The sequence below is a fragment of the Haemorhous mexicanus genome, chromosome 17 (genome assembly GCF_027477595.1).
Source record: "Haemorhous mexicanus isolate bHaeMex1 chromosome 17, bHaeMex1.pri, whole genome shotgun sequence".
Classification (NCBI taxonomy): Eukaryota; Metazoa; Chordata; class Aves; order Passeriformes; family Fringillidae; genus Haemorhous; species Haemorhous mexicanus.
This window is the reverse complement of record NC_082357.1, coordinates 11,291,990-11,310,171: the sequence shown is the minus strand read 5'-3', so window position 1 is coordinate 11,310,171 and position 18,182 is coordinate 11,291,990. Positions and strand designations below refer to the sequence as shown.

Sequence of the window (18,182 nt, the reverse complement as noted above, 5' to 3'; positions counted from 1 at the left end):
CAAAGAGAAACACCCAAAAGAGCAACAGAAGGGAAGCTGCTTTTGAATTCTCTCAGTTCCTCCAGGGCTTGCAAAGGAAAACAACCCAGAAATGGTTATTTTCTTTTGTGTTAGTTACATAACCAGCTCCCAGCAAATAAAGCTGGAGGTGGAGCAGCCATACAAAGCCCCACTTTGTAACCTGTGCCTGCCATAGCTGCTCAAAAGAATCTCACCTGAATTAAGCATTTTTCCTTCCTGGCCGTGGAAGATTCCTTACACTGTCTGCAGTTAGCTTGATAAAATTCAGGAGCCATGTGTAACTCTTGGTTGCACTGGTGGATATTTTGTAATCTGAGCCTTCATGGTTACTCCAGATTTGTACCTTATTGCTGAAGCAGTCAAACAAATCTTGTTTTCTACCATTTTTTATTTTTCAGATTTCTCTCTAAGCAATATTGTAATAAAGTAAAGGAGTAGGGGAAGGTAACTGGTTTATACAAAAGTGCTCAGTCTTCCCTTTGGGATTAGTTGAAGCTCCAAAATTTGTGCTTTCATGTTAACCATCCTGTGCCACCTTTAAACTCTGCCTTTGCAGCTGTGCTGTGGCTGCCCTAAAGCAGCGTTTGGGATTTAGGCTGGTATTTCACTGCTGCAGATGACAGCCCTGGCTGGTCAGCAGCCTTTGTTCTGGTCTTTGTGCCCTGCTTGTTCTGCATCCCCCAGACTGTCAGCTGGTGGATCCTGGCTCTGCCTCCCTCGCTGTTTGCTCCCACAGCTCTGTAATGGCCTGCTCTTGGGTTTGGGACTTCAGCTTGTGATTTACTAGTTATGAAATCCCAGGATTCCAGGTGTGCTCCTTTACTGTCCTCAGGTGTCAGCTGTAACACTGCTGCCAAGATGTCCTGGTGCCCTCATTTTTAAAGGGTGATTAGGAGACCAGCCTGAGAATAGCTATAACTGATGAAAGGATTGAGAGAATTTATGCTTTTGGCACTTCTAACCATTTTTTACACTTACTTTAGAGACCTGGAAAGGAGGGACTTGCAATAAATACGAAATTCTAAAATGTCAACTGTGCCCAACTTCTACAAACTTTATTATCATTACCTCTGTAAGAATTAAAAGTCAGTTCATGTACTCCAGAGCAGCAAATATTGTCAGACAATGTGTAATGGAAATTTCTGAGAGCCAATATTTAACATCCTGAAATGAGAAGCATCCAGGATAACTTTTGAAATCGCTTGAATTCACTATATATTACAACAAAATATGAAGGTAAATATTAAGGTATTTTCATCAGATGGCTTTAAATTAATCTTTGGATTTTCTTTTAAAAAAAGAAATTAATCTTTTGAGTAATGGAGAAACAGGGTGCCACTCATATTGCTCTCACTCTGAAGCATGTCATAAAGAAAAACTACTTGGAAGTAGTTCCATTTCCATGTTTAAACTCTTGTTATTTGAGTCCAGAATGCTCTTAAATTATCTGGTTTAGGCCTTGATACTGCAAATTAACTTGGGTAGTTAGATTCATAAACAGAGGCACAGCAAAACCCCACTGAAATGAACACATCTTGTGTGGCCTGGGGCTCTCTCTGTCTCAGGGGGCTGTTTGCTGGGGGTTTGTTTATTTTTTAAGTGTTCTAAAATGCTTCCCAAGTAAGTATGTGACTTTCCATAAATGACAGATCAGTAGCAGCAAACTTCAAACCCTCTTACAAAGTAGCTTTTCTTGGCTTTGTTTAGGAAAGTCTCTTTGATTCTGCTTGTGTTTAATGTGCTGCTGGGTAACTTTGGAACATACATCTTCTTAAACCAAATTCAGAGAGTACCATGAACTGACACCTGCTTAAGTCTTTAATTAAAAGTGGTTTAATCTCTAACAATCTCTATGTACATAAGCAGAAAGTATCTGTGTTTCATGTGTACTTTGAACTGCCATTCATTTAGAAATCAAAGATTTGTAAATGAAACACAGTTTGCCAGACATGATGATGTTGGACTGGAATCTCTTCTTGTTGGCAAAGCCTGGATTTCCTGGTGCTGTGAGCCCCCGGAAATGCATTCTTATTAAAAATTACTGAGAGAGGGAAAAATATAGAAGGAAGGCTGTCTTAAAAATGTGTGTGTATCAACTACATAAAAAATACATTTAAAGCAGGCAAACAAACACCTACAGTGGGATCTGTAGTGGAGAATTGCCAGTGGGATCAAACTTTTGTAGCTGAGTATCTTGCAGGTGAGTAGGTTGGAGGAGCCTCTCCTACCCCAACTCTAGGTTTTAGGGTAACAGATTTTTTTTTTCAGCAATAGCTTCTAAAGTAGTGGTTGCCCATAGAACTGCATGCATGTAATGGGTTTATGACTGGCCTTCAGTGAAGAATTTAAACTTAAAAGCTTGTCTTTCTGCAGCTGATATCTTATTCAATATATCCTTTCTGGTTTTATTCACAGTCTCTAAGAGTTGTCTGGTTGAGTATATTGAAAATAATAAAAAACAGACACAGAAAAATTGTTGCATGTTTAAAGAAAAAAAAATCATAAAATGAAAGAGGAAGTGCATCATTTATTATAACACCATGTAGACTAATGAAAAACATACTGCAGGCTGGAAATTTGTTAAGAGCTGAACTCAAAAAGTTTCCACTCCCAAAAAATGCCTTGGGGCCTCCAGCTGTAAGCCTGTGGCTGAAGAGGCCCTATGGTAAACTGACATAAAAAATAAGTACTCCATAAACAATCAGCTCCTGTTTCACAATAGTTAAAAAGATATTTTTAAGAAGTATTACTATTGATGCTGACTGTACTTTATCAAAGTAAAGGGAGGCAGTGCATTTAACTAGAATGCTAAATTGGGAGTTGGACACTGGGCACCAGAATGTTTCTTGTACATAGGAGAATATGAAAAAGATGAGGTGACCTGCTGAGAGTAACATAACAGCAGCTGGTACTGGCAGAGCTGGAATTAACATTAAATAATTCCTGGCTTCTCATCCTTTGCTCATTAAACTGGGCTGTACAAGTCCCATGTTCCTGTCCAGGCTGAGCAGGTGCCACTCTTTTACCCAAGAATGTTCTTTTGTTGTGTGCAAATACCCCCCCACAGTATTGGTGTTTGCACCATAAGTGCTCACATGAACGGAATTAACTGGCCTCTTGAAGAAGACATGATGAAGTTTTCTGTCTGTCCTTTAAATCTAAACAGATTGAGTTTAGATTAGAAGTCTTTCCTAAAGGTGAATCTTCCCTGCTGAGCCAACAGGGGCTTGGCTTTGCCTTTGCCTTTCCCCCTCTCCCTGCTCAGCCCTTGTTAATGACCTCATTCCCATGGGCTGTGGGCTTCCAAGGCAAGTTGAAGTGTCAGGATGCTCTCCAAGGAAGGCACTGCAGCCTCCATTCCTGCTTCACATGCCTTGGTAATGCAAATCAAACCTTCTGATGTGCCTCCACTCTGTTTCTCCAGAGGTTTCCCTGCCTGCCAAAGAGCCCTGGAGTGCATCAAAGATGATGGGACACTTCCACACAGTCCAGATTTCACAAACTTAGATGTAGTAAATTGAATGTAACTTTATGAGACTGTTTAGGTGGCAGCTTTGTGATCTTTGAGAAGGACAATCTGAGTGTTAATACCATTTATCTTAGCTATGTCTTCAGTCAGGACTTGCTAATCCAGTACCTTTTTACAGAAGTAAATATCAGGTCTATAAATCCCAGTTGTGGTAAATATTGTCACAGCTTTACATTGATGAAACAAGCATGCACAGTAATAATCACACTGTATTGCTACAGCTCTACTTACACGAGGTGCAGCCCAGGAGAATGTCAGTGTCTGAGATGGAGCCACTGGGAGGAGAAAAGGAGAAAAAAAAAAAAGAAAAGGTGAAACAGTTACTTCTAGGTGACTGAAAGAAATGAAAACAAAATTTAATCAAATCAGGTAAATATAGATCACTTCCATCTGTTTGTCTTGCACCTCCCTATACCATCTCTGTGTAGCATTTACAATACCCAGTGTTTTCATCCAGAGATTAGAAAATCTGGAACATAATTGTTCATGGTGTTTGATGCTGTAATGCCTCACAGTGGGGCTGATGGTTTTATTTACACTTGAGAGGTGAATTGAAGATTCTAAATAAAAGTTGTAGATTGATCTAAAAATAGAACCATAACTTCCTTCTCCTCATTAAAAAAGTCATGCTTGGTGGGTTAAAACTGACATGTAACAGTCCTGGTATGAAATATTTGTTCTGTAATGTGAAACCATGATAAATGTCACTTTGGTTTGTAACTGCTAAAAGTGGTGGGTTTGGCACACAGTGTCACATTAATTGACTTCACTGAGTATGTGTTTGCTCCTTTGCAAGCTATGGGGAAGTAGAGAGAATTATACAGAGAATTACAATACATCTGTCTGCTCAAAAATTATAACCACTATTTCAGTGTATCTTTAGACAAGATGCAACTTATCTAAAGGAGAAGAAAAAATAAGTAAAGCACTAATTTCCATATGTATTGCAGTAGGAAAAAAGAATATAAACGGGCATATGTAAGCAATTAAAGAGTTTTGAGCTGAGATTAATGATTGAACAGAAATATTTGTAGAGAAAGGCAAACTTTAATAAGAGTAGATGAGTTCTCCCCAGAAAGAAAGATTAACTTGTTCAAGGGTACTTAATTATGACCGAATTTTGAGGTAAGTAGAATACTTAATCTTGGAAAAATGTTTTAAGATAGTTGTCTGTGCCACTTCATTCTTTTTTGTATTAAAGTTTTATTGAGAGCTGCAGTGCTGGTCTGTAAAAGATTTGATCTCATTCTGATCAAATGACTTTTTGTCTTCTATTAGCACCAGTTATGGTTGTTACTACCACATTTTCCAGTCAGGGCTCCCCAGCTCCCCTGCTCTCCTTGGCCTCTCTCTGCCCTCTGTTTGACATCTTGTGGTTGGCATTTAAGGGCCCAAGAAAAACAAACAGTGCAACCAGTATTTTGCTTGCAATTTTAGTTTCATAATTTGATGGAGAATAGTAAAGAGAAGGACAAACTGTTACTATTTTTATGTGGTCTTGATCCTAAGAGAAAGGGATTTCCATGGCTAACATTATTTGTGATGTGCCACACAGGTGGAAATGCCCAACACCAACTCTGGTGGCTGTAACACCCTGCAGTAGTGGCTGGCTCATCACAGTCTCTGCCTGGCCTCACTTCTCAAGAACAAAAATAAGTCAGCCACAAACCCATGCAAAGAAGGAGCAGCTGTTCTGTTCATACTGCCATGCAAATTTAAGTCACATTCAGGGAAGTAGTGGGACAGCTGTCCTGTGCTTTAGAGCAGAAACTGATTGTGGAGAGCTTCTCCTGGTGCCTGTCACTGCTGAAGTCCCACCTGGACACAGCTGGGACACATCTGGAGCTCTGGGAGCTCCAGCTGTGTAAGGACAGGCTGCAGGAGATGGCTCCCCCTGAGTAATGCAGTCCTCCAGTGCTTTTGTTGTGTCCTGTGGCCTCATCTCCATGTGGGTATGGGAATCACTAGAATTAGACATGGGAATTGCTGAATTCAGCTGGCACAGTTGCACAAGTTCCTTTATATGCATAGCAATGGCAGTGCTGAGATCTGCATTGCAAGGACCAGTGCTGTGTGCCCATGGAGCTCTTAGGGCTGGCTTGGAGAAAGGTTCTGTGGTCACCCAGCAGCCTCCAAAGAGCAGCTTTGCTACTGCTGAGCTGCTGCAGCTTCCCAAGGATAACGTGTGACTGACTCACTGCTGTCCCCCTTCCTTACTCAGTAGCCCTCCTGCACTGATTCTTTTGCTTTCTGATCCTTGCTGTTGAAGAACAATTTCTTTTAAGTAGTAAATAATGTTTCAGGATTGATTAAATCACAACATGAATCATAATGGAAATGCCGAGCTGTACACAGGGCTCTTCACATCTATAAGTCTCTGGACATGAATAACAAGTTCTGTAGGGACAGCCTTAAAGTGGGTTTGCAGTTTTGCTGGGAGCTGAACTCAACTGGTTTTTGTTTTAATGTAGTCAACTTGAGTGGAATAAAATGCTGGTTAATCAGTTTGAAATGAAATTGTTGCACGAGCAGAATGAGCACAGTTATTTCTAGATAACTTAAATAATGGAGTATGATTTCAAAGGTCATGTGTAATTATACTTTTATTCATGAGGCCTGTGTTTTATATTCTAAGAAATATAATTCATGTATTGTATTAATTATGCAGAATTCTGAATCAGAACATTAAATTTTGCAGTGCTATAATTAAGAGAAATGAAAGTGATAAGGAGTAGCATGTAGCTAATGAGGGAGTTAATTTCAACGTGTGTTTTAGGCCATTAAGTACTACAAAGCAAGAAGTGCTGCTTTGCCAGCACAAACCAAAGGAAGGCAGTTAAGTACCACTCCCTTCCCCAGCCAGCATCGCTGGGAATTCTGGAGAGCTCCAGCTGTAGTTCCAGCAGGAGCTTGCACAAGAAATGTGCAAGGAGATACAAATCACTGGTGCAGACTGTCCTTTAGCAAAGAAAATATTTCGTATTCTGCACGTGGATGTGAATTTTTCTCTATGCAAATGTTTTTATCCTTTCAGGCTGGACAAAGTTTTACAAAGTTATAAAGCCAAGAGCTCAGGTGTTTTTTTTCTGTGTGTCAGGATCTGCAGGCCATCCAGGACATCCTTGTTCAGGCTGTCCTTTGCTGCTTTTTTTTCCCTTAAGAAGCCTGAAGCATTTTCCTTGTGTGGTTTCGCAACCCCATTTTTTTTCCAAACAGCAGGAGTCCTATCACTAGATCAAATTTGGAATTCACTGCTTCCAACAATTGTCTAATGGATCCACATGTTTACACAACATGACACTGGCATCCAGATAGTGTCATGAAGGTCCCAATCAGTACTACTGTTTCATGCTTCCTCTCTGCTTAGAAAAAATAAAGGGGAAAAAAAGAGTAGAAAAAAGGGAAAAGCTACAGGCACTTTTTTTCCCTGGTGCTCAGGGGAGCAGTGAATGTTTTAGCCATCAGTACTTGCTCACAAAATTTTGGAAAAGACTTTCCATCCGCTCTGATTGAAAATGCCAACTCTCAGATATTTTATCAGCACTTATTGTATCAATAAATAGATCTTAAAATCATAAACTCCCAGAGCTGCCTGGGTTTTAAGAGACCTTAAAGATCATTCACTTCAGCCCCACTGCTGTGGACACACCAGACCAGGTTGCTCAGAGCTCCATCACACCTGGCCTTACTTCCAGGGATGAATGCTACAAAACGGGAGACTGGAAAATAACATTTCCAGACCCAATCCTTTCTTCCTTCCTGAGACTCCCTGCTGAATGAAAACTTGATTATCTGTGTAGTGCTGTGCCCCTGACTTGCAGCACCCACACCACTGCCTCGAGGAAGCTCCAGCTGCTTCTCCCTACCAGTGATGTGTCCCTGTGCTGATGTGGGCATTGGTGGCCTTATGGTGAATCAAATCACCCAGAGGATCTTTCTGAAAACCAGAGTACTCAAGGGCAGCCTCAGGCACTTGGCATTTGAGTAGCATGAGAGGACCATTTGTAATTTACTTGCCTGTGTATTCTGCCAAGTGTTTGATTCCTGTTCCCTGTTATTGGATGTAAATAAATCAGTAGCAATTATTTGGCAACAACCTTCCACAGTCATTTGCTCTGAAGAAACTTAGTCCCTGGTAGCATTAAGTGAAGGAAGGGGGGTTTGGCTGGGACACCAGAACCTTTCTTTTTTTTAATGCTCCCACGGGATCTTTCACTTCCACACAAGCAACTGCCTGAACTGGCCAAGTGGTCTTGATTTAATGTTGCTTTATGAACACGACTTGTCGCAGCTGCAGGATGTCATAACCTCTATTTCCTTAGCTTAGATTTGAAATCTGGAGCCATATGATTCAGATGAACCACAACTGCCCCTGCTTAATTTAACTTGATGTATTTGTTTTGAAAATACTCGTTGTTCACTCCAAGTTTTAGCTGCTAAATGAATTAAGCTGATCTGCACTGGTAAATAGGGAATACTGACCAGCTTGATTAAAAAACTCCATAAAAGCTGCAAAGAAAGCTCCAGTAATCTTTAACTTACCAGTGCCAATGAAAATATTTCATTAGTGTAGACTTACATATCAAAACTTGTTTTAAATACAGTAATTAGGGATTGTCCCTGAGATGAATGTAGCTCTGATAAAAAAAAAAAAGAACCCAAATTCTTACAAAAATTATTGTATGTTGTACAGTATTTCAGGGAAGTACAGTGAGCTCACCAAAAACTGTTGCTGCTGACAGGATTCAGAGTACAAGATGATGAGCAGTACTGGGTTGGCTTTGCATCCAAAATTTGATTTTACAGGGCTCCTGTTTTTGTGCAGCTTAGAAACTTTTGCACTTGAAGTAATGCCAACTGGATTTGTAAAGATACTTATCTTTTTCTCTAGCCCCATTCAAATCACTAAAAAATATTAAAGCTGACAAGCCTAACTTTATATGTTTCTCAATTAATATTTTTTGTTAGGTTACAGTACACAGAGATTTGCCCAAGTGCCAGGTTTGAAGCCACTCAGCTGGTTTCCAAGTTGCAGATGCTGCCTTCACTACTGTATGTCTGCTCTCCACAACAGTAAATATTAATGTCAGAGTTTAGTGTCTTTCTTTGTAACTTAGTGTGTTAGAGAAATCTTAATTTAGTCCATTTTAATATGAGACTAAACTTTTCAGTTCTAGGTTCACACATACAGTGTGAATATGTCCTATGAGATTTTTCTTATTACTTATTACATAAATGAAGATTCATTTACAGGCTCTAATTTTTAGAATTCTTTTTTTATGAGTAAGTTTATAAATGTCATAATCTAATTATGCTCTTTACTTCCACTTCTACAACTGCTTGTTTGTAGTGATACTTTGTAAATTTTCTTATTTAATTATTCCTAGATGCTCAGAGAGACTAAACAAAGTTTGAGAGCTGGGATGCTTTCCCAAATCTAGTTTAGAGCTGTTGGCCAGTCAGTGAACTGCTTGTGCAGTCTGAAATAGAAGTGGCCCCAGCAGCACCTGCTGGAACAGCATCTGCAGGATGCTAAGTTTGACAAATAACACCTGTGTGTTGGTAACGTGCAGGTGGATCAGTGTGAGGGCACCCGCAGAGCTGCTTCTAATTGTCAGGTGTGTCTTGTGGAGTGGAAAAGTGCAGAGGAAGTTGTATTCAAATACTGAGAATTACCTTACAATTAGCATGCAATTTTACTTGATGGATTTCGGGCAATTCCAATTCCTGCCAACCTGCGTGGACTGAGAGAGGTTTCTTTTCCTCCTCCTGTTTCCTCTCCCTCCCAGGGTATTGCAACAAACTGGTTCTGACTTTAGTGTAAGGCAGTGGAGCCATTCCGGGAGCTGGGGTTGGTGTCTGGAGGCAGTGCTGTGGTCTGGGGACTTGGCTGAATTCCTTAGCAGTGGTTCCATGACCAGCAGGAGCAGTTTCTTGCACTTCACCATCCCTTCTTTTTTTTTGACATGGTCACTGAAAATTATTTATGCACCCATCCCATATTAGACTGTGCAATGTCCCAGCCTTGCAGGCTGACCTGACTTTATTTACATTCACACACACAGCTGACATTTCACACATATACCTGTCAGAGCTGCAGAGCTGATGGCTAAAGAACACTTTCTGTGACCTGCTGACAGCTCAATGGCACTATGTGTGACCAGCCAGCTCCCAGGAGGGGATGTGTTTGCCCGTGGCTCTCTTGGTGAGTTGAACGTGGGCACTTTCCTGCCAGCAGCTGTGTGAATGTGACCACCTCCAGTCACTGGGATGCCTGCACTGCCTCTAGTGCTGGTACCTGCCTGATGGCACGGGGTTATCTCTCAGCTAACCTGCTGCTGAGACACAGAGCTGCCTTCCAGCCTGCTGTCAGTAGCAGAGGTTACTGACTGGAAGGTGTGCACCTTCCACCAGAGAGAGGATTGTGAGTGGTGTAGTGCTCGAGCAGGGAGAAGCTGGAGATGGGCTGAACATGTTGTTGAGACAGAAAAGAAGAATGGGATTTTGCAACAAGGAGGAAGTGGTGTGGTTGATTTGCCACATCAGAGTTCTCAGTGGCCCACCCATTTGTTTTGACATAAATACCTACTCTGGAGCTATGTCGAGGCATGAAGACAACACGTACCCTTACACTTGTGATCTCTGGGGTTTGTTGCTGTTCTTTGAAGAATGAGCTTGATGTTTTAATGTTTTGTTTGGAGACTCAAGCATTTAGATTTGTAATTCTGCCCTTCTAGCCATTTCCCTGATTTACCTTGCAGAGTAAACATTCTTTTGTTCCATTTCCCAGACTTCCTTTTCCTTGTCTTTGCTGTTGGCTTAATTTTGAGATATGATACTCAAGTCAGAGGTGTCTCCTTGGGAGCAAAAAAAAAAAAAAAAAATCCAACAGCTAAGGGTTTGAATGAGCTAACTATTTTCTCTGTTTAGAAGCAGCAGCTTACTTTCTAGTATTCTGGAAATCCTCAAACACAGATCCTGCCAAAGGCACCAACTTAAATGGCAGCAATGCTTAGGAGAACATGCTCAGGTTTTCTGGCAGCTCTTACAAGCCACTCAGATTAAACAGGCACATTGCTTGCAGTGAGTGCCCTGTCATTTGGAAAGCACTGCTGAAGGGAAATTTGTGAGGAATTTCTTCTTGTGGTTATAGTTCTCCATTTTCATATCTTCTACAGTGGGTCTGGTTTCCTCGGGGTTTGATATCTAGGATCTTAATATCAAATCTGGAATTAATACAGCTGTATTTAGAGACTAAGACATTGGCAGGGTTCATAGCAATAATTCACTGTGTGGCACAGTGGGGAACTCAGTGTGTTTTAAACATTCTCCCCCTGTGCTTGTACTGATTTTTATAGTTGAATTGAGGATTTATAACATGCTGGGTCTCATATTCCAGGTCTGTTTGTTTCTAAATCTATACACAGAAAATGGACTAGGTCATAAATTTTTGCAGATGAAATGAAGGCTGATTAGAATTTTAATATTAAGGAAGGAAATGGCCTTGGGTAGAGCACTACAGAGCAGAACAGGCCTTCTGTTAATACACAAGAGTATTACTGTTTTCTTGAACTTTGCCTTCCAATCCAATTACGACTTGTGCCTAGAAATCATAACTCTGGTGCCTTCCAGTTGATAATGTTGAATGTTATCCTTGTCCAAGCTTATATAATTTCCAGTAGTGAAAACAATCTTGATTATAAAACTGCTAGATAATATACTCTTAAAACTGAGTTATGGGCAATAGTACATGGTCTTTGTTGATAAACAAAGCAGTCATGATGGTATATCAAATTGACCCAGTTCTGTCTCATTTTAAATTAAATGAAATCAAGAGTTTTTTCTTGGGACATGCAATTCCTGTGATGACATATTGTGTAACTCACACTTCATGATAAGAATTAAGACAAAGCTTTCAGTGTAAATGATTTTTCTTTTTTTCTGAGTCAAGCAAAATAACGGGAATCTCTGTGCTGGCTTTCATTTTAAGCACTTCTGTGATAGCATCGTGCTCACAGTATGAAATGAGCTCATCCAAGGAGTACTTCCAGCCAGTTCCCTTATCAGCATAAGCCATCGTAGCTCAAAACTTGTCCTCCTGTGTCCTCCTCCCCTGCCCTCACTGCTAACTGGCCTGGACCAGATGCTGCATAGTTCCCTGGATCTGTATTGACCATCCTTTGGCTGCACACATCTTAGTTGCACATTTACAGTAGAAAATATTATTGCTGAAGTGTGGAATCACATTCTGGTATTACTTCATGAAAATTGATTCTGATTCCTCGCTGCTTCAGAGCATGTTATTAGCATGGTACAACTAATCATTTTCTTACAAAGGGAATGACAATTGTATCCTTGTTTAGATGCTGCCTGTGTTTTTATAGGATATAAATATATGTAGCCAAATGTGGTGGCTAAACTTGGCTGCTTCTCCTGCTGGTTTCTGTGGTTTTGCTTCATTGTCCTGAAAAAGTGACAACATTTTCGACTCTCTTGCATCCATCACCAGGTTTGGTGAGATGTCCACTCTTGGCAGAAAAAGATCAATGCAGATTTGTTTATTTAGGCCTTTGAATTGTATAGCAGACTTCTATCATTTATTATCTATCTCTAAGAAGTTTTGTTTATCATTCTCACACCATTAAAATGTCACATTAGTGGTACAGTCTGAAACAGATTTATCCCACTCTAAAATCTCAAGGGGTTGTGCACAGGCTGTTATGCAAGTAGGTTTATTTTAGATTTCTTCCCTTTTTTCTTTAATCACTTGTATAATGTGTTTGAAATGTATGTCTGATGTTGATTTCTTTTTGTGTTCCATTGGGGGCATTTGATTTTGCAGCTAAAAGGACTGAATGCTAAATGTTCTTTTTGCATGGGTACATAAGAGGGTATTTTCTTCTTTCAGGCAGAGAAAGGCATTCCTAGGATTTAAGGCCTGATAAAGTAACAAAAAATACAGCAAATCCAAAAAGGCTGAAATATTAATGTATTTCTATAATTTGGGGGGTTTTATATGGGGGTGAATCAGAGCAGAAATAACAAACTATATGAGAGAAACCATTCCAAATGAAGAAATTCAAATTATTACATTGTGTCATCCACATTGTAAGAACAGTATGGATGAAATCTGACTTCTTTAGTGATTTTCTCCCCCTGTGTTAGCCCACAAGTCTTTCAGTAACCAGAAATAAACAGGCTTGTGATTACTTGGTATAATGAACCTGATGCTGAGAAAGAGAGTTGCAGACAAAGATTTTTGTTTCCCTCTTGTTTCTTAAAGTAGAAAAATGCTAATGTTTTCTTTCTTTTCTGAACTTCCAGACTGGAACTGAATTTGATAATACTGTTCCCAGGGTAAAATACCCTTCACAGATCTTCTTTGTAGAGCTTATGAATTCTTTTGTTTGATTTCTTGCAGGTTTTGGGAACAGCACAGTAAGTTTAGTGTTGGTATCTGCATTAGACTCAGCATTTCAGAAACATTCCAGTTTAAAGGTTCTGTTGTGATTCAGTGCTGAAGGTGCAGTGAGTCGGCAGCTCTGGAGAGACTCATTTCTTTCTGGTGCCATATGTTATCTTTGATCAGGAAACCATTTGAACTGAGATGCCTTCAGAAAATAACATGAGAAAATATGGAAGTCCAGACCTTACCAGACAGTTTTGCTGCAAGGGAGGATTCAGTTGTGGTTTTGCCTACAAACACTTCTTATTTGTTGAGCTGCAGTTCTTAATGACTCACAATTGTGAGGGATTTCGTGTCAGCCATGTGAGCTCTATGAGCATTCAAAACTGAATTAGCATTATGAGCTTTCCATGTATATTTAGTTCTTCCCCCTCCTCAATTCACCTCACTCAAAAGCTGAGGAGAAGGGAATGTGACTGAAGGTCACTTTCTTCAGTAGACCAAAATGCAAAGCCTAGATCACTGGCTAGGCTGGCACCTTACACTAGAAGCTCCTCAAATGATCCAGGCATCATAGAAAATTCTGGCATCAAACCAGGAGTTGGTGACACCCAGTGCTCCAAAACTAACAAGTACTGCTTGTAGTGACAGACACAGGCAAGCAAAGTGCTCATCATGTGCCAGGAGCAGTGTTCCTGTCACTAACCCTGGAGATCTTCCCACCCAAAGTGGTACCTGCCCTGCTCAGTGGTCCTTAAATAACCAACCAGCTGCAGAAGCCAGTGAACACACGTGTGTAACCCAGAGTGTCCCCATGAGCACTGAAAGAATTTTGCAGCTTTGTCAGACGTGTCTCCACCTAAGAGTTTCCAGAAGAACTGGTAGGAGTGCAGCTAACACCTTCACCCATCATTCTTCCTGAAGGATGATGCTATATCCAATGCTTGTTCAGGCAAAGACATCCTAATCTTATTGTAATAGGTTCTAATTATTCACTTCTGCAAGATCCCTGCCTGGGAGTCACCACAAGCCAGATAAACTCTGTGAATGATTATCCCAAGAAGTTCTTAATTACTGTGGAGTGACTCCAGCTCTTTAAAATGTATTGCCTGTACTGATACCATAAATCCATTTTCCTCTCCACTTGCTGTGGAGCCCTTTGTACCCTGGGTTCTGTGTTAATGAAGGCCCAGAAGTGCTCATCCCTCATGCTGCTGGCTGTCCTCTACAGCTCAGCATGTGCCATGGGGACATGGCTACAAAAGACAGATAACCCAGCAGGTCAGGTATTATATGGCCTAGTTTTTAAAATTCTGATTATCATTGTGGAGAAAGAGCCACAAAAATGCTATGGAATTGTCTGTCTTTGTAGTGGATTTTGTGGCTTCCTATTTGCAACATTTGTTGCGAATAAATTTTTGCACTTTGGCCAAAACAAGACTGTTTTTATGACTTTACTTCAAAATGTGTTGAAAGCTTATGTTGCTGTGTTATTTATTGTACAGCACTTAAATAACTTTATATACTGAACATATGCTAAAGCAGAATTCACAAATGGCATCTCCCTCAGTGTAACTTCAGAAGAATTTCAGAGAACCTGCAGTTGGTGTCCTACTGCAGCCCTGTAACATTGCAAGGAAGACAGACATTCTAAAAGTTTTGGGCCAGAAAAAGGAAAATTATAAATATTTGAAATTGTGACAGTACCAAGAACATTAAGCCTAATTTGACTGAAATCCAAATACAAACCTTAATCTAAGAAGCTAAAAGGAAAGTAATGAAAGATAGAAGGCTTTCACTAGGGATGAAGGATTTCAGAAGCCTTTAGAGGACTGTATGCTCTGTTATATGGGTTATGTTTCTGACACTTCCCAATGTGGATCTAAAGTAGTTTTTTATTTAAAAAGGAAAGATATACAGGCAGTTTGGCAGTAGATCTACTCTCTGAATAGATAAAAATGCCTAAAAAACTCTTGACAGTTGCTTGTAAGAGAAGCTGTATTAGATATTTTTCTCCTTTTATTTCTAGTAAATTTATTGGCTGAACAGTTTAGGAGGTGTTTCAGGCTAATTATCCATTTTCAAGCAACAACTGTGTCTCAAGTCTTTTGATCATGTGCCAGTTTTAAACTGAAAACAAACCTTGATATGGCTGTACTTTTCACTTCTTTAGACTGTGTCTTTTGTAGCTAGTCAGAACTTTTGTATAGATTTTCATATGTGTGCTCCTTCTGTCAAATGTGTGTTCCTTTTACCTAAATGACATCCTCAACCAGCTCTGCTTACTTAAGTTTTAAAGGAAGAGTGTTTTGCCATATCAGTTCTTACAGCATGTATGTCTTTTCCTGTTAAAGCACTCCTATTCCTAAAACATTTCCCATTATCACTGGTGTCCTGACAGCAATAATATCTGAGGAGGTCTAATCTGAGACCAGATTAAAAAAAACCCCTTAAAAATTCCTAAAATGCTGTGAGCTCAATCTAACTTTTGTTCTATGGTGACCAAAGGGTAAAAGAAACCCTTTTAAATAAATTTGTTCTCTTTCTAAATAGATAACTAGCCAAATGCATTTCAAGTATTTGTTCAACTGATCAAATATTGCTTTAGGTTTAGAAAACAAATTAACCAAATGTTTGAAGGATTAGACATCTTGTACCTGAACAATTCTGTGTCATTACTTTTGCACTGATGACCCTACTAACTGTGGTCAAAATAAAAGACCCTTTCCATGAAAATAAGTCAGACACATGTTTTTTTTTTTTTTAAGTTCTTCATGAAACAACTAAACTGTGAAAGTTCACACTCTTTTTATTTTATGCTTTTACTTGAGAGAAAGTCACACCAGTGTGTCAGATTTAAGTCCTTACTTCTTCTGTAGATACATTGATTGGCTGAAGTACATATATGTATGTATATATGTCTATTTGGCAGAAACATAACTTGATAGTTGAATATTAGTTTGAATTTGGGATAAACATTAGTTTGAATTTGAGATAAAGATGTTTCTATGTGTGTGGGTTCAGAAAGCAGAACTGTCTGTCCTGACACTAAATAAACACAGTTCCCAGGTGGAAATTTTCAATTAACATGTCAATTAACTTCTGACTCAATGGCTCTGCTTTAAGATCCTGGCAGTGTTTGAATCACTGGTATTAGATACCATTCTTCTTTCTGCTCTGGAAGTAGAAGCTGTGAACTCCTTTTTCACACTGTTAGGGTAAGATTTTCTACTAATTAGCTAATAACAAGAGTGGGCTCTGAGACACATAGGCATGTCAAAGATATTTTTGCATGTTACTGATAGCGAAGAAAAAAATTAACATTTTGGCGGTAAGATTTCAAAATCTCAGTTGATTCTTACAACTGCTCTGTTCTGTTCTGCTGGTAGTGTCTCCTATCACAGTGTGCCCACTGTGAGCTTACAGACTTGGGTGATTATTGGATGTTCTGTTTACAGAACTGTGAGGCTTTTTTAAAGGTTGCTAGAGCTTAATTCCTAACAGGCCCCTTGCTTTGAGTCACTGCTGAACTGAATGTTGTGATGCAAGTCCAAAAGAAAAAGCAAAGAGAAGGACAGGGGATGGCAACACCTGCTGTTCTTGAGATGCCTTGACCACATCTTGCAATATGTTTTCATTTGTACAGTATATGAAGATAACCTGTTTTCTTTATTGTATTAGGTAACTTAATGAAGTTATGGGTATGAGTTATTATTAGATGACAGCATTTATTTGTTTAATTAGCTAAATGATACAAGTGAAATTTCATTTTGGACTCAGTCATCATCTGTTAAACTGCTGGAGCAGTTCAATAATTGACTGCTACCATTACCCACTCCAGAATGAGCAAGGAAACCCATGAATTTTTGCCACATAAAACTTGGTTCTGATGTGTTTATTGAGCACTGGTGTGTAGGCATCGAGTGAAGGGGATTTTCCTGCTCATTTGACACTGCAGGAAGCAAACCAGCATCTTCTCACTGGAGTTGTACCTTGAAATGGCTGGAAAACCTTGACAGCTCCAGTGGGAGCTGCCTGTTTGTTCCCTGGCTGTGCCTCAGAGTCTCTGATGGGCAGGTAACCAGCATCTCTGCTGGACACTGAAACACTGCAGGTCAGGGAGTCACAGCTCCAGCAGCCAGAGGAGAAATGAACTGAAGCAGCAGCTCACCTGAGAGGATTAAGAACAGGGAGGAACTTCCCTTTTACACAAATACTCTCAGCATTGTGGAAATGTGAGTCCTGTACACTGTAAGACATTTATTAATTGCTATACTGGTTGTCTGTTGTAATTTTTTTAATTTACTTGCTTGAGTCTGCAAGAAATCAAACATTTTTTTTTTAATAATATGAAACACCTGAGTTCAGGCCCTTGGAAGCAAAAATGATGCTTTCTGCCTTTACTAGACCTCTACTGTAATTTTTAAATTAGAGGGAAATAACTGAAAGCCCAGAACAGCAATGCATGATGCTACTAAAGAGAAACAAATACCAAATGATCTGAGGTAATTTGAGAGTTGACAAGCTGCAGTTCATCACCCCAGTATGTAAAAGGTAAGATACACTTAGCAACATTACGTATTTTACACTTTCACATTTATTTTAAGGAATGGTGTCTTCAGCCAGAGGGTGAAAAAATGGGATCCCACAAGCTGCACCTCCACTTGCTTCCACCTTTCTGTCACCTCCTCCTTTCGCTGGCAGGAATGTTCACAGTGAATCAAATTAACAAACTGATTTGGTAATAAAGTAACCTCTGTGAGGGGACAGAGAGGTAATTTTCACCCAAATGGGTTTGCAAAACTCTGCAAACATTTGTGCCAAGGAAGAGGTGGGAGGTGGGGAGTGTGTCTTTCAGCAGCAATACTGACTTATGCAGGTTTAAATTGTTCCTGAAACTATTACCTGAGATTTATATTCATAAGTGTAAAGCTTTCTTTAGAGCCTAAACAGCAGCACTTGGTTGTGTAATCTTTCACTGTAAGCAGAATATGCTCCATCTAATTTATAAGCACATTGTTTGTTCCACTGCAGTCACTGTGTGGCTGTATCTCTTCCATTAAGTCAATAATCTCTATTCCATATAATGTGGGTATCCTAGTGTAAGGCAGGCAAGGAAGAAATCAGAGCTCTGTGTAATGACATTAAGCTTTTAGGTTACAGACAGAGTAAAGGACTCACAGCTGCTTAACATATGCCCTCTGCCTGAACTCGCTTTATCACTTG

General features: G+C 39.8%; 2 protein-coding genes across 3 annotated transcripts in view; one reads left to right on the top strand and one right to left on the bottom strand.

The window, feature by feature from the left end:
* Nucleotides 1-18,182, top strand: part of C17H7orf50 (chromosome 17 C7orf50 homolog) — a 119,598-nt gene that overhangs the window by 63,534 nt on the left and 37,882 nt on the right. The window lies entirely within an intron of this gene.
* GPR146 (G protein-coupled receptor 146) overlaps nt 1-18,182 on the bottom strand; it is a 45,316-nt gene that overhangs the window by 20,137 nt on the left and 6,997 nt on the right. Inside the window, exon 2 of the mRNA XM_059862169.1 lies at nt 3,782-3,825. The gene's annotated coding sequence lies outside the window, so the exon portion shown is untranslated. The remainder of the gene's footprint in view (nt 1-3,781; nt 3,826-18,182) is intronic.